Source organism: Lissotriton vulgaris, chromosome 4_1 (genome assembly GCF_964263255.1).
Source record: "Lissotriton vulgaris chromosome 4_1, aLisVul1.2, whole genome shotgun sequence".
Classification (NCBI taxonomy): Eukaryota; Metazoa; Chordata; class Amphibia; order Caudata; family Salamandridae; genus Lissotriton; species Lissotriton vulgaris.
Window position 1 is genome coordinate 1625363750 of NC_141691.1, and position 15187 is coordinate 1625378936.

At 41.4% G+C, this 15187-nt stretch overlaps 1 protein-coding gene across 1 annotated transcript in view; it reads right to left on the reverse strand.

Moving 5' to 3' along the window:
- Nucleotides 1-15187, reverse strand: part of JPH1 (junctophilin 1) — a 588508-nt gene that overhangs the window by 562468 nt on the left and 10853 nt on the right. The window lies entirely within an intron of this gene.

A 15187-nucleotide genomic window follows, 5' to 3' on the forward strand; every position in this document is an offset into this window, starting at 1 on the left:
AACTGGTTTTGTGATAATCTAATGCTCATGAACGCATCAATTATGAATTTTGATAATATGGTGAGTTGCTGTATATGTTGATAATATGATTACACTAATGTATGATGTATAATTACATAGAATGGTGGCAAAATACGCACAGCTAAATGAAATATACATTTCCGTTTATTGCAGATTGATCCCTTGACAAAGGCCCAAACCGCGCCGAAATGCATTGGGAAAGTGAGAAGTTTGTAAATATATGAATAGGAAACCCATATAATGAAAACCATGATGTATTAAAAGCGATGTGAATATAACATCCAAAAGTGAAAATATGAAGAGAAAATAAGAAATAAAAGAAACGTTGGCAACAAATCACTACAAGTATCTTTGTTATTAGACTGTTGAACTGAACATTCAGCCAATAAAGTGCCCAGGGAGACAGACCAAAGTTTCGGTTCTGCACAACAATTAATAAACTGTGTGAATGTCTGTATCAGTCTGTCTGTTGTTTAAGCTGCTGCATGGGTTGGTCAGTACCTACATGAGTGTCTATATGGGCTATTGATTGGTTGCCTCAGTATTTGTATGGGTGCCTGTGTGGGTGGGTGGGTGGGAGGTGTGTGATTCTGTGCATAGATATGCGAGTGGTTGATTCACTGGGTGTATGGGTTCAAGAGTGCATGTGCAAACAGCTGTATGGGTGGTTGAGTGTGTTTATGGGTGTATTGGGTGAGAGCATGGATGTCTCAGTGGTACATGTCCAACTAACTACATGTGTAAAAGGCAGTGTATGTGAGAGTTGGAGTATATAAAAATTGCTATACATGAGTCTGTGATTATGAGGATGGCTGTATGGATGAGTGTGTACTTGTATCAGTGATTGTATAAGAGAGTAAGTATGTGTTTGTTTCTGTTTGAATAAGTGATGTGGTGTGTGTAACTGTATAGGTCAGTAAATGAAGTGTGATTAATTCTTTGCATGACTGACTAGCTGTTTGAATAACTCCATGGATGAGTGGTGGTGCGTGAGTGTATGTATAGGTGTATGAGTGCTTAAGATAGTGTTGTATTGATGAGTGACTGCATGTATGAGTGACTTTATGGGTGAATGAGTGGATGTGTGTGCAGACCTAGGAATCAGTGAGTGTGTATGTAGTAACTGGTATTGGTGTGTCGATGGTTAATGTATTTTACAGTGGGTGTATCAAAGGTTATATTAGAGTATGAGGAGGTGCATCAGATTTTCACGTGGATGATATCATCAGTTATGTCATTTGAGATGTCATCAGTGATGTCATCAGGGATGTCACTGTCCAAGTCATGAATGATGTAATATGTGACGTCATCAGATGTGCATTGCGTGTGAGTGAGTTATAGTTAGGCGAACTAACTATAACGGGCAATTTCTATGGTTTTGTACGAGAGAAATGTCCAACTAACTATAATGTCCCTGAAAGCTATGTTTTTTTCAGTTAATTTCTAAGGTTTTTTAAATCCTAATTTCTAGCTATAACATCCCTGAAACCTACGGTTTGTTGAGTGAATTTCAAAGGATTTTTAAATGCTAATTTCCAACTATAACATACCAGTTGTGTATCCAGAGTGGTGGAGAAATGTGAGCTTGGCCTCCAAAATACCTCTTAGCAATCCCACTGTGTGGTATTTACTGGAGGTAACAGGAGGAGTAGTTGGCCTCCAACGTCAACTTTGGGATCCAACTATCCCTTTTACTACCACCAGAGAGTTCCACACAGCAAGATTGCTAACTTCTTAGATCAGGCCCCGCAAACTCCCTGCACCACTGTGCTAATGTGCCACCTAGCACGTTGTACATTGGGGGATTAAGTCCCCTTGAATCCAAACAGCCCACCAGGTACCTCCAAGAAGCGGCACAGAGCTGTGCTGCAGAGAAGTGTTCTGAGGCCACGCCCCTTTTTACACCTCTCAGCAACGCACCTTATGGGCGCTTATTGGAGGTACCTGGTGGGCTAGATGGACCCAAGGGACCCTCAGGATTCAAGGGGGCTTAATCTCCCTACTTACAATGTGCCAGAGGGCCGGTTTGCACAGTGGTGCAGGGAGGGGGTGGGCCTGATGTGAGAAGTGTGCAAACGTGCCCTGTGGCGCATTTTAAGTTGGGGGATTAAGTCCCCTTGAATCCCGAGGGTCCCTGGGGGCCAACTAGTCCACCAGGATCCTCCAGTAAGCGCCACAGGGCTGCGTTGCAGAGAGGTGGTCTGAGGCCATGCCCCTTTTAACACCTTTCTGCAACACAACTCTGTGGCGCTTACTTGCGGTACCTGGTGGGCTAGATAGCCCCCAGGGACCCTGAATATTCAAGGAGACTTAATCCTCCAACTTAAAACACACCACAGGACGTGGTTGCACACATGTCACAGGCCCTGCCCCCTCCCTTCACCACTGTGCAAACGCGCCTGTGCCGCATTTTAAGTTGGGGTATTAAGGGCCATATGTAGGTAATTGCCAAATACCGAATTCTTAATACCGAATTTTACTGATTCGGTATTAAGTATTTGATATTTGTGATGTAGGTAAATATTCGGTAAAAAATACTGAATCGTTAATATTCCTTATTACCGTTTCGGTAATTCCGATTCGGTAATAAGGAATACCTACCCACTCATTCCTATGGGCTTGGAGGTCCATAGGAATGAATGTGAAAATATTCGGTATTACACCCTGTTGCACCCCTGAAAAGCAAAAATGTGCATTTTTAAAGGAATTCGTTAATTACCACCAACTTGAAATTGGTGGTAATTAACAAATTCCTAAGGCCCAAAAGCACTCTTAAAAGTGCTTCCTACATTGCATTTAAGGAATCAGTATTACTGATTTCTTAAATGCAAGGCAAATTAGGAATCGGTATTAAGGAATCGGTATTTACTGATTCCTTAATACTGAATCCTTCCCTACATCACAAATGCCTGAATACCGGTCGGTAACGGTGAAATTTACCGAATTTCACCCTTACTAACCGGTATTTGGGACACCTACATCGGGCCCTTCGTCTACTTGAATCCTGATGGTCCCTGGGGTCCAACTAGCCCACCAGGTACCTCTAGTAAGCGCCACACAGCTGCGTTGCAGATTGGTGTGAAAAGGTGCGTGACCTCTGACCACCTCTCTGCAACGCAGCCCTGTGGCGCGTACTGGAGGTACCTAGTGGACTAGATAGCCCCAGGGACTCTCAGGATTCAAGCATAACTAATTCCCCAACTTAAAACGCAACACACAGCGTGTTTGCACAGTGGTGCAGGGAGGGGGCAGGGGCTCCGGCGATTTGCTGGTTCCTTTTTATTTTATTTTTTGGGAGGGGGGCTGCGTGCCCCCCCTTCCCTGGGCCACTTGTAACCCCAGGGACCCCATCCCCCAGGGCCAGTGTTTTTTTTATTATGGGGAAAGGCCCCCCCCCCTCCAAAGGCCAATTATGGCTCTAGGTACCCCATGCAAGAAATCTACTGGCCCACTTACTATGGCGAGTCAAATTTTACCAGGTGAGCTTCTTTTTTTTTTTAGAGGCGCGAGAGCTGGCAAAGAACAGGTGTTCTGTTTATCCAGACAGTGAATGAGCTATAAACATGCCCTTAAATATTGTGTTTATCTTGTCTGATGAGCTGTGCATTCAAAGACAGGACAAATGTCAGCTTACGTGTTTTTATAAATTGTTGCTTATTTATTTATTCCAGGATATTGGTATTTATTTTTCTTCCTCTGGCTGCAAAGTTAGAAGATTTTGTAAAGTGAACTGTCTGACAATCATGCCGAACACACATCATTTATATAGCTTGTAAATTAAAAGTACAAATATTTCCAAATGTATTTCAGTATTTAGGAAAAAATATGTTGTAATTCTGAAGTGAGATACAGACAATGATGTTATTAGGATCAAAACAAACCAGAATACTTTACTTAGGGATGTGCATATGACAAATCTTTGCTGAAACCTGATTGCCACACATTGTTTGTACACTATATGATTTTATCAGTAAATATCCATGTGAGTGGGAAAGTTTGTTGCCATTTCAATACAAAATGTCTGTAAATAACAGTGTGCTACCACATCATGCTTTAGTGATATATTTATTAAAAGTGGATTTCTAAATATGAACTGAGAAACATTCCTGCCTCTTCCCTGATGACCATGCTATTCGTGAACTAAGATGCAAGTCAAGGGTCATGTGTACCCTATATGTGGGCTAGATTTTTATTATACATGGAGCAAAACTTTAGCCTATGAAATCAAACAGTTTTCTGTACAGCAGACATGCTGAACTTACATTTTTGAAGGTGCTCTTGCATGTAATAATGAAGAAAAAGGCTACTCAATTAAATGAAATATTTGCCTAGGATCAAATTACATTCCCGCTGTTGTACTGTCTGTTCTTCCGTATTCCATCCCCTTGGCACCTCTCCTATTAGCCTTTGTCCTTCCTCCCCACTGCCTATTGTATCTCATAATACGGGGTTTCTATTGAATGCCCGTTCGCTAATTAAACACAATCTTGCCTTCCACGATTTTGTGGATGAAAGACAGCCTGACTGGGTATTCATCACTGAGACCTGGGCTACTGACTCCTCTGGTCATGACCTACTCCTCGCCATTCCCGAAGGATATTCTCTTCAAAAGCTTGACAGACCCAAACGGAGAGGAGGAGGTATTGCCATCCTTTATAAATCTTCCTTTCTATGTTCGGTTAACCCTCTCTCCTCGCCCCAAGATCGCTTCGAAGCCTTATACTTTTGTATTACTTGTGCCCCTTCAGTCTCTTTCACAGGTATATTGATTTATAGGCCACCTGGTTCCAGAGCTAATTTTGTTTCGAACATTCTGAGAATCCTTGAACCCTATTTTGGAAAACCCTCTATCACCATTCTAGGTGACCTCAATTTCCATCTTGATGAGCTACATTCTAAGGACACTCAGTCACTGGTTGATTCACTTGGATCCTGCGATCTTAGCCAGCTTGTCACTAGTGCTACCCACTCAGCAGGTCACATTCTTGACGGGGTATTCTCTAATGACCCAAGGCTTTCCAGCGGCACTCCTCTGCCGCTGGTGTGGACTGATCATTTTGCGGTTCCTCTTCATTTAGCTTTCTCTACTTCCAATTCCACTAAGAAGGGGACTACCTCTTTCGTTTCTAGGAGAAATCGCAGAAATCTCACCAACGATGCTTTTGCTCCTTTTGTCCCTACACCCGAGGCTCTTTCCTTAAAAGATGCGGATGTGGCAGCACAAGCTGTGCATGATTCCATCTTGAATGCTGTGGAAAAACTTGCCCCCGCATCTCTGCGGTATGTAGCCCGGAGGAAACCATCAGCGCCATGGTTCTCGGACCATCTTAGATTATTAAGACAGGGTTGCAGAAGCAGTGAGAGGAGGTGGAGGAAATCCTGGGATCCAATTGATAGGGAGGCTCACAAGTCTGCTCTACGGGAGTATAAGCAGAAAGTGATACTGGAGAAGCAGAAATACTTCGCCAATCTTACTAGTTCTCTCACTTCCTCCAGGGAGCTTTTTAAAATTGCGGACTCATTATGCTCCCTCCAACTTCCAGACCCCGTAGTCAGCTCTCAGCGTCTGTGTGACGATATTGCAGACTTTTTTCATAAAAAGATCTTTGATATCCATACTTCCTTAGAAGTACAACGTCTCTCCTTGACTGAAAACAACCCCCTAGGCATTAGCCTCCTGGAGTCACTTGATACAGCCCCTTCCAGCTCTCTGTCCGATTTTCCACTTATGTCTCTGGAGGGGTTAAACCTTCTCTTAGACAAGACCAAATCCTCCTCCCCTCTTGACCCACTGCCTCTTAAAAAACTAAAGGAGTGTAGGAACAGCCTCCTTCCCCTTTTACTTGAGGTGATGAATAAGGCAATTGCCCAAGGCACTTTTCCATTAGTATGGAAGAAGGCAATTGTGAAGCCGCTTCTCAAGAAGCCTTCACTTGATCCTGGTCTATTGAAAAATTTTAGACCCATTTCCCTGCTCCCTGCACCTGCAAAAATTTTAGAAGCTCATCTGAATCGCCACCTATCTTCCTTCCTCGAAGCTTCAGAGTACCTGGACATTACCCAGCATGGATTACGAAAACATCATAGCACAGAATCTGCCCTCACCTTCGTAGTCGACAACATCCGACGCAAGGTTGATGTTGGACAAACAACTGTTCTGGTGTTATTGGACCTCACGGCCACGTTTGACACTCTGTCTCCAGCCATTTTAACATCTCGGCTTAGGGAGGCAGGTGTTACTGGTTCGGCCCTGAGCCTCCTCAATTCCTTTCTCCTAGACAGGGAACAGAGAGTGATGCTCGGCAACCACCTCTCCCCAGCAAAGTCTTTGCAATGTGGGGTGCCACAGGGGTCGGCATTAAGTCCGACCCTATTCAACATCTACGTGGCCCCCCTTGCTAGGCTTGTAAGATCGCTGGGGATGGAGGTGGTATCATACGCCGACGACACCCAGATCATGATATCACTCACCCAGTCCTCTGTCATAACATCTGCCTCTAGCTTCAGGTCCTGTATGCAACATGTTGCAGACTGGATGGTTACCAACTCCCTGAAGCTAAATGGCGACAAGACTGAGGTTTTGGTCTTCGGGAAGGACCAAGATATCTGGTCGAGTGAGTGGTGGCCTCCCTCTCTTGGTACTTGCCCCACTCCCGTTCAATCCGCCAAAAATCTGGGTGTGGTGTTTGATACATCACTCTCGATGTCTCTACAGGTGAATCGGACTGTCTCGACCTGCTGGGGCGTGATCAGGACACTCAACAGAATTCGCAGCTACTTGTCTCCTCAAGCACGTAAGCAGATTGCAGTTGCCCTTGTTGGTTCCAGGTTGGATTACTGTAACTCTCTCTACATGGAAGCCAACAAGGGCCTTATACATCGACTGCAAGTAGTGCAGAACGCTGCCGCACGTTTTGTCCTGGATCTTCCCAGGTCTTCCTCTGCTACTGCTGCGAGGAGAGACCTTCACTGGCTGCCTATCCAGCACAGAATTTATTTTAAAATTCTGTGTCTGACCTACAGAGCTCTCGAGGATGGACCTAAAGGCGCTATCAGCTCCCTGCTTACCCGCTATCACCCTCCAAGGTGTTTACGCTCTTCTGGACAACTCCAACTTGCCGTCCCCCGTTTTAAGCTCTCCAGATGGGGAGCTAGGGCCTTTTCCGTCGCTGCTCCACAGCTTTGGAACATCCTGCCGACAGAGATTAAGACGCTATCCTCTCTGGCGCTGTTCAAAAAGGCCCTAAAAACATGGTGTTTCTCCAGAGCCTATACAGGTTGAGCTGCAGAGTTCCTTTGTTATGAGCTGTTTTTGGAATTAGGCGCCTTGATGCCCATTGGGCTAAGTCCGCGCATGACAAGATCCCCTTATTATTATTATTATTATTATTATTAAATAGTTTGAGATGAGTTTATGGGTCAAGCGCATTATAGTTCGGTCGAGCAGCTTTTTCAAGTCACTAGACCAGCCGGTGTGATCATATTTTTTCTGACTTTGAGGCCTGATATGAAGACATTGAAATCTATTACTGAGATAAAAAGATATGTTGTATTCTAAAAAGACAGGCAGAGAGATTCTTGATTGGTATATTAGCAAAGGGGTAGCAAACTTAAGGAATGCAGTGAAAGCTGAAGTTGCATTAGTAAAAGAAAACAAATGCAGCACTTACTATTTAACGGAAATCGTTCTAAACTATCAATTATAGGAGAAAGACTAGGGAGATGTTCCAATTGCCACGTTGGCTCGTGTACCCTAACCTTTTTTATATCTTGGAAACAAGCAACTTGGAGGGAGAGCTTCTCAAGCAGTATGTAACCTTAGCCTACTCACAAATGAATAATTTCCTTCCTGGTTATTACAGTGCTGAAACACAAACCAGACAGCGAAGTACCATAAGCAGAGGGGAATAAACAACATACCAGGAGCAAATTGGTCGAAATGGAATGGAAAAAAAAAGGTACACATCAGGATAAACAAAAAATCGCAGCAGCACTGCTAAGAAAAACAAATGCCTCAAACTATAAAACCAGGTATTTAAAGTAACAATATGAATGAATGGGAAATGAGGCCTTAAACCACAAACATAATTGGAGGGTTATATCTGAATGTCTTCAATGCATTAAAATGCGCGACCACATCAGCCCAGGAAAGTCTTGTGAAAGCCTCCCGGTCATGACGGGGGGAGTGTCGCTGATACTCAAATCTGGGAGTTTCAAGTTTAAGCCCTGAAGTGGACAGGACTGACTGCCTATCAGTGATGCTTCGTCAAAGAGTAGGGTGGGGTCAACAAATCCCACGGACCCCATCCCACTCTGAGACCAGTTGGAGAAGGTGACCCATGACATGGTCAGCTCATGAGAGGAAGTGGTGTAATCTTCTAGTTGTCCCTTCCACCCCCAAAGCACCCCAGTGCCTTTTGCTTCCCCTCCCACCACCCGCTGGACCTGCTAACGCAGCTGCGGCTTTGTAAGTACATTTTTTATGTTAACATTTGGGTGCATGTATGAATATATGTGTATATGTATCCGTGTGGATTGTTGTGTGCTATGTGTGATCTTGTGTGAGCATGGGTGTTTGCCTGCCTGTGCCCGTGCCATTATTGCGATACATCACTATCAATTAGCCTGATACTAATCAAAAGATGTACAATGCGCCTTCCATGAGCAGAGATATTCAGTGGCATCCTCTTCAAAGTTAGTCTTGTATAGATGCACTGGAATGGCACATGCTGCTGGAAAGAGCATGAGAATTGTCTGTGGGATTACTAATACTTGTAATGTGTATACATTATATATATATATATATATATATATATATATATATATATATATATATATATATATATATATATATATATATAGATATATATATATATATATATATATAAAAACATTTTACCTGAAAAACTGTGCGAGGTATCTCCTCCCCCCAATTTATTTTGGGGTTACTATGATGTACTATGACATAAAATAATAAAGAGGTTCAAAAATTGTCTTGGCGCATCACTCACTTTGATCCCACAGTCGTAAGATATTTGAAAGGTCCGACGATCAACCATTGCTAGTTGAATAAAACAATAATTTACAAGCCTAAATATAGGGCTCAGGGTACATAAAAACGTACATCACCACAGAAAAACAGAAATAAAAATGTGCAGTTTCTTTGCCGCTTGAAAAACAGGTTTGGACCTAAAATGTATTACATAAGGTAATGTAATTTGCTACTCACCGTGGAAACTAACTTGCATTGTTTTTTAAGTTTATGTGATCACAAATCAGATAAATTGGATTGTATGCAAATTTTCTAAAGTGGAAGCCAGGGGGTACTACTGAAAGAACTCCCAATATAGTCCACGCCGTATAAAGTAAGCAGCTGTAACATGCCAAAAGCAACGAGCTTCATTTAGAACTACTGAAAAACCGTAATAAATATTGCCAGTCAACAAAAGCTACTTAATCCACTGACCTAATATGACTTCGTATTTCACAAACAGCAACAATTCAGTTAAATTACGCTTTTCTGTCAGGAACCTGGTGCAATTTTTCTATAATATGTCCCGAAGTTAGTACAGTGGTGTAGAGTTGAGGGTATATTGCTGGTATATAGTTCTTTCCATTCATGTTTTATATGCGTTCCTTTTCCACATTCCTTCTCCGCACAGTATTCGGTGTTCCAGCTGCATAATCCAACGTGGAATGCACTGTCTGGGAAAAGTGGTCAGTAGCAGTTATACCTGGAAAGGGTTTAGATGCTCATGTCCAGGACTGCAAATAAAGGACTAGCTTTCTCAAGAAGGATGCTGAACACTTAAAAAATTTGTGGCAACTGGAGCCCTGGGAAAATCATTGAACAGACCACTAGGTGGCATAAAACATATCAAGTTCTCAATCGATTCCAGTACTGAAACTGGATTTTCGTTTCGTAAGACACTGCTGTTTACAGCCTTGCTAACTGGCAAATTGGGACGTAGTGGGAGACTAAAGGGACACATGAGCAAGAATATGTGCACCAATAACTGTTTTTGATGGGAAGAAACTCTTACTCACCCTGTGCTGGACAGCACCGCTTGGGTTCTTCTGTGCCACCCATACATACCTACCATGGCTAAGTTTCGAACTGCGCGCAGAACAGGAACTTGTTGGGTCTCCCTCTTCGCTGTGCCTCTAGTACTGAAACGTGAACATTGTGAGTTCCACGCAGTCAGCGAATCTATGAGTCATGATGACGATTTCCCGCAAGGTTACTTGTTTGTGACATTGCATGTCAGACTTTATTACATTTAAATATCTCACTTTATCAGACTGTATTCAATATGGGTTTGTCCAAAGTTAAAAAAAAAGTGGAATAAGGTAGAGCACAATTAACACGACGTCTTGTAGGAACACATTCCTAGCATTTTATTATGAGTCGGTAAACTTTTACAGACTCTTCAAATGACTTGGCAAATGGGCTCCGATTCGCAATTTGGAAGGCAGCCCTTCCCAATTGTGAATCCATGTGTGATGTATCAATGTTGTGTAACTGTAATTAAGTTGCAAAACAATTAAATATTACCAAGTCCCGAGCTGGAGAGGTAATGCATATGCAAAAGGGCAGGGGTCCTAGGAGGCCCCTACAATTTTGTGAATTTGAAAAAACAAAGCTCGAAGTAGACCCTGATTCTGGGGACCACTGTTAAGTCTACACACAGCGCCTTGTTTCCTTTAACCTTAAGCCTTCATACATTTTTCCACAAAAGGTATCCAGGAAAAACATACCTCCTTTTCCCCCTCACATATTGGTGATTCTAAGGTTACCCAGGGTTTGTAGCTTGCCCTCGGGGAACAGAGAAAATAGGCAAAATGTAACAAAACGTTGGGTATTTGGGGGGGGGGGGGGGGGGTGAGTGCTCCGCAAGAAAGCATATGTCTATTTTTCTAAAAAAAGGCATGAACAAAATATTTGTTGTTCTAAGATCACCATCATCCCACCTTTCAGGAAGAAGTACAGTAGTTAAAAAAAAAAAAGCGACCGCACTTTTTGCATTTTTACTCAGTGGTAGTCGATTTTTTCCACAGTTTGCCATTTCCACTTACTTGCAGTTAATGATGGAAACAGGTGTAAAACTAAATATTTCTGAAAACAAGACAAAATTCTGAATTTAGCAAGGAGTCATTTGTGTAGATTTTGATTTTTTTGGGGAAAAACATGAACAATGTTGAAATCTAAAAATAATTAGTATACAAATAGAACTAGGTGATAATGTTTTCATCTTAATTTCTTGCCCAGGAAAAAAAGGAAGACAAAATACCCATACACTGTTCTTCTTGGGAGAAGTGTGGAAATGCTGGGTGGTAGGAATTTTGTGGATCCCCGAACTTTTCTGCACACAAATTTGAGAAAAATGCGTGAATTCAGTCAAAAATGTAAGATCTGGGTGGCATTCTAGGTGAGTGAATTTCATGTGATTCATGAAAGTCACATCTCCCTGGATTTGTCTGAGTCTCTAGCTTTTAGAAACATACAGCTTCTGTTAGGTTCCCTGCAACCTGCTGAACTAGACCCCAAAAAGTGTGGCCAGGCACCATGGCAAGTGGGAGAAAATGTTGATGTATCCCTCTTTGCTACCCATTTGTCACAACTATGTCCAACAGTATTCAAATTTCCTCTAGTTAACCATGGGGCTAGGGATGCTTTTGGCCCCGGGTGGCAGAAAGACTGTTAGGCCTTTTATGAGGGGCAGTCACAGACTGATTTGCACGTGGGCTGTGCCTACCCATTTGTGGGAAATAATATCATAAGCTTAATTACGCCCACTGATGCCACATTCTATCACTGTACCATAGGTGCACAGCACGTCGCTAGAAGTAAAAAAATAATAATGATGTTAGGACAGGAAAAAGCTTTCCCCTTGTGTCTTAACACTTGATTTAATTAAATCCTTCTGGTGACAGCAACAGAAAGATTTTCTCAATCAATGCAGTGTGTATAAACCATTCACTTCCACTGCATTGAAGAGATGATAAGGGGTATGTGAATGGTTCATCCACCACAATGAAGCGTGTAAGGAAAATGGGCTGCATTAAAATAAAAAGTGTACTTTATTAAGGCAATCACAGACTTATTGCAGTAAGCCGTAGTTTAAGACCTATCTCATGGTTATTAATGAGGTAGGACAGAGTGCAACTGTCTCCGAATCATTATTTGCAAACCAATCTATGTGGAACCCTCTGAAACTAGGTTCCGTGGAAACCTCAAAACGCTCTTGTTACCTCTTGTGTAACCTTCATGCCTTTCCTACCTCCTATGGCTCTCTCTGTTACATCTGCCTCTCGAGTATTAGCAGCATTCAGCACGGGGACACATTGTTTTCTGTGTAGCCAGGCGCTTTAAAAATGGTTTATTATTATTATTATTATTATAGGTCGGTTCAGGAAAAAAGAAAACTTTCTGGTCCAACATTTTCCCCTGTATTTAGGACCAGAAAGTACATACATCTAGACCTTAATTTTGAAAAGATGAGCGTATAATTTTACTTTTCACCAATGAAGTTACCCAGCAAAGTTTTGTACGCCAGTAAAGTTGTTCACAATAGTTTTTTCTACTTATACTTTTAATTTTGTCTGCTCAGCTTCATTACCCGAAGCAGAGTTATTCTATTAGCACAATTGTTCTATTTATGCTGAGCTTAGATTGCCAATTAAGAATGTGGAGTATCATCTTTTCTACATATCAGTGCCCAAGGATAAATGATGCATTTGGGAAAAGAAAATAGACACTCACTTGCGATCCAGAACAGACCTTGAATTAATCTAACATTGTAGGTGAACACTGAAAATAACTAACCCAAACCACCATGTGTGCAGCACAGATATTTACTTTGGTTTCACCACAAGCATTTCTTCCTGCACCAGGAGAACCTTTTATAAGGTGGCAGGAATGGAAAGAATAAGTATTTGATTATATTTCATCTGTAGATTTATCACTGGAAAAATAGGATTATTCTTAACTCTTTGAGTAAGGAAGGGTTAAAAGTATTTTGACAAATAAAAGATAAAAATCCAGCAGATGAAGGCAATGCCTTCGTAACTGTCTTGGTAGATTTAGATTTGTTCTATTCACCCACTGTATGTGTCAAAGTTGACAGGTTAAAATTGTTCCGACGAAACAGGGAGATACTGAAGAAAGAAACGATTATATTTCTTCCTTAAAAATAAATGGTCGTTAACTATCACTTTGAAGTCTGCATGATGAGTTTATTCATTCTAATAACCCAACATTCAAAATGGGTTATAGGTGAACGGAGATGCATTCCTAAATGATACAGTGTCTGTTAAATACACTTCAGAGTTATAATGCAGGTCTTCCAGGTTACTGTTGGACAACACAAAAACAAATGATAAGGACGTTTTAATTATGGTAAAGCTCCACAAGAACCTTTCAGAATAGAGGGACAATTACAAAGAGTGTAGGAAATCTAGGAATGCAATTGAAACTAGGCCATATAGAAGTTGCAACCAAGAATAACAAAGAGGCAAAGATTCATGTGTTATAGGTCTGGCCCATCACGTGGTTTAAAATAAGAAAGAATTCTGCACGAGCCCAAAGAGTTATGGTGTGGTATATTTGTGTAGCACCAAAGATAAAATGTGTAACTGATAAATAATAATGTAGCCATTCTGAGAGTGAAGAATCTAACAATAAATACGGTGTACTAAGGGTTGAAGGGAATGTGCTAGGATTAACCTAATGTCAAGAAACTAACCATTCATCAACATGAAAACTGGAGGCATTAAAGGACATACTGTTGCAGACTTTGGCTCGCCTCATGATACACCTGACAAAAATGTGTGGTAAAAAATGTAGGAAAGATTCGGAGGATATAATTACCTGTTAATAGTCTCAATAATTTCTTTGGAGATCTTTGTCAATGTTAGGTTACGGAACATTAATAGTTGAATTTACGAACAGGAGATCCTTTGCAAAACTCTGCACTGCAGAGAAAGGTCTGTCTGTACTTGGTTTGATTGATTAGCGCTCAATTTATTGTATTCTCAAACCCTATAGCCCAGAGCAAGTTTTACTTGTGAATGAAAGTGTAAATACTGGAAAAAAGCTTTAAAAAAAGCTGTGTTTTCTGGAAACATTGGAAGATTAGAAGGATTTTCTCACATAACAGTAATAAGTGAAGGTGATGAACCTAAGAATCATAAGGTCCAAAATATGCCCATGATATTAAGAGATGGGGTCAGGATTTGAAGAAATTACAAGAATCGGGGATCATCAAACATGCAGAGTCTTCTAAAGGGTTGGCCACACTGGTAGTGACAAAACATATCAATGGCAGCATGAGGCTCTAGCCCTACCTCAGAGATCCAATAACATTTAGTAGACAAACTTACACTCCCAAAGATAAACAATACAATGAAAAAGGAGGTTTTAGAATTTATCAAGAAAAGAGGTTCTGCAGAAAATGTAAGTTTGTAGTACAAGGTGTAACATACTTAAGCCACACAGTGAGCTGCGAAGACATAACACTAAAAAAACGTTTGATCGAAATAAAAGAAAATTCCCACATGATTCCTAGAGGAAGCCAAATTGTATTCAAAGAATGTTAGAAAATGTGCAGAATAATATTATTCTTGGAGAAAGATATTTAAAAACAAAGTTAAAGTCATGTAGTTGAAAGAATCTCAAAGCAATTTTGCTGACACAAGGAAAATAATCCTCAAAGCGCCACCCTTACATGGGTATGATCAAAGTGCCAATAGTACAGTCACAACTGACACAGGTGGAAAGGGGCGTGATGCTACATTTACTCGCCCTAAATCAGAGGGAGAAATACACTTTGCTTCCCGTGCCTGATCTCCCTAAAAAGAGAACTCCCCGGTAACTGAAAAAGAAACATTAGCTTTAATGTAGCATTTGCAACATTACCATCAAATTACTTGCGGAACTGAGCTTGGATTGAGATGTGAACACAACCATCTAACAGAAATCCATGCTATGAACAGTTTAGTGAATGCCTGGGCACCTGTTGCTAATCTATGAGGCTGAAAATTGTAACTACAAGGCACAATATGTTCCAGGTGTAAACAAAGAGGTGTATTTTCTAATGGCAGAATGTCCTAACATGTAAGAGAATGTCCATGTGATGAGTGGGATAGCTGCCAGGTTGCATGGCTG